Source organism: Meleagris gallopavo, chromosome 8 (assembly GCF_000146605.3).
Source record: "Meleagris gallopavo isolate NT-WF06-2002-E0010 breed Aviagen turkey brand Nicholas breeding stock chromosome 8, Turkey_5.1, whole genome shotgun sequence".
Lineage (NCBI taxonomy): Eukaryota > Metazoa > Chordata > Aves > Galliformes > Phasianidae > Meleagris > Meleagris gallopavo.
The window spans coordinates 29315143-29317347 of NC_015018.2; positions in this window are offsets into that span (position 1 = coordinate 29315143).

The window sequence follows — 2205 nt, forward strand, 5'->3', positions numbered from 1 at the left end:
TTATACCCAACCTAAATCTGCCCTCTTTATGCTTGAAACCATTTCCCCTCATCCTATCACAGCTGGCCCTGCTAAAGACCCTGCCCCCTTCTTTCCCTCAGCTCCCCTTTAGATGTTGAAATGACCTTTCATTACAAGTGTTGTGACCTTTTAAGCCACCTTACCTGGTGGTGATAAGGGGCAAGAGGTGCCCGCATACAGCACTAATTATGGAAGTGCAGGTGACCAGGTGGCCACGAGCAGTTGTCACCCACCATCCCACACACCTGGGAGCAGGCTGGACCTGGCAGTAATGATGCCTTCAGCAAGCCAATTAAGCTGTGCTACTTGATGAGGATGTACTACACAGCTTGCAAACGACACGGGGTCAGTAGTGCTTCTGTCTCTCACGCTTGCTTGTTAGCACACCTCATTTCTCGGGCTTTAAGCCGCCTAATTGGATGCGGCGGCGGCAGGAGGAGGGAGGAAGATGGAAGTACCGAGGGGAAAAGCAGCTCCTGGAGCTCATCAGCCACGATGATCGCTAGATGGCATTGCAACTACACCATTACCAGCCCCAGAGTGAGATCCGGCAGCGATGGCCTGGCGGCTGGCTGGGGATGAGACTGAGGATGGGCTGGGAATGGGGATCGGGATTGGGATGGGGGATAGAAATGGTGTTAGGGCTGGGATTGGGGCTCAATTTAGGCCTGGGATTGACTATAACCACAGAACAGCCAAGGATGCTCCTCGGTCACACTGTCATCATGCGCTTTTTATCGTGCAATTTTGGTGAAACTCTAAAGGAAGAGCAAAAGTTGTAAAACGATACACTTCTCATAACAAGAACTACTTTTTCCCATGGGTTCCGTATCATGAAGCAGGCAAGGAGTTACGTTTGGGTATTTGTCAAAGACTGCTGCTTTCTGATAAAGAGTTTTTGTGAAACGAGCAGTCAGTGCCACCAAACACATCGTGCACAAGGATTTTCATGTCCTGTGGTGTCAGCTTTACTATGGAAGACAGAAGGTAATGAGCTCCCTGTAGCAGTGACACAGAACACATTGTGACCTGAGAAATGGGAGCAGCCCTGAGAGCCCTTTGGGGCTGTGCATCAATGTGGGACCAGCCAGAGAGGGGGAGATAAATAAAGGCAATGTCTGGGGGTGGATTGCTGAACTAATTTCATTGTAGCAGGTCCTTTACTTTGCAGATAGGCTTGGCATAAGCCTACATCCCTATGTAGGTGCTTAAAGTGGGCTGTAATGCTAATACAGATATATATAAATGGGTTATAATACTCGTATCTATCTCTATACAACGTAGGTTATAACACTCCTGCCCCAGGGCATAAGCTATCCACTGCCCTCTATTAGGAAGCAATCTGACCCACACAGCAATTCTTGCATCTCCTCTGAGAAGGCATCTCCCAGAGAAAGCACATGGGGTCAGACAGAGCTGCCAGGGGAATGTGAATATTACGCACACGAAGGGTACAATGTATGGTTTAGAAATAGTTCAAACATAAGCATGCTGCTCAAAGTGCAAAGATCCATTGGTACAGGTGTGGGAAGCCACCTCAGCTATTTGAATTCCCTACCATGGTCAGGAGCCCGTTCACCTTTACCTCTCTATAGCTACAAATGCTGCTAAATCCATGCCTTATTTCTGTATGTCTCAGGACTGGTGTGAAATTTCTAAAAGATGGATGGATTCTAAAGCGAGAGAATGTTCAGAAGTGCAACTAAAAATCGAGTTTTCATCAATTTACATCTTCTGTCAGAGAAGAACAATTGTAGATGATTTCCTTCTCAGTGCTTTAACAGCGGTAGGAAAAGCATAACCCAAAAGAATGTTTTTACAGGAGAATAAGAGATGCAGAAGCAAAGTGTTTATAGGATGTCAGGCACGTGAGTTGGCATCGACCAAAGCAGAGTACAAATTCCACCCGAAGTTTAATACCAGCGGTACGAAATGAAAGCAGTCCATTCCTCCTCTCCCAGCAGGGTGAGCAGGCAGCCCCCATCCATCGGCGTGCCGCAGCTCTGCTGGTGCTGGTGGGCACCTGCGGGTGGGCACGGCTCCAGTTCGGGAGTCTTCAGTATTAGGAGCTCAGTGCGCGCGTCGGACCGCGCGTGCCTTCGTGGCAATCCTAGCAGGGGCACCGGAGGGTGCGGAGGGAGGGGTCTCAGGGGAGCGGACACGCGTGGGGCGGGGGCGGCCCTC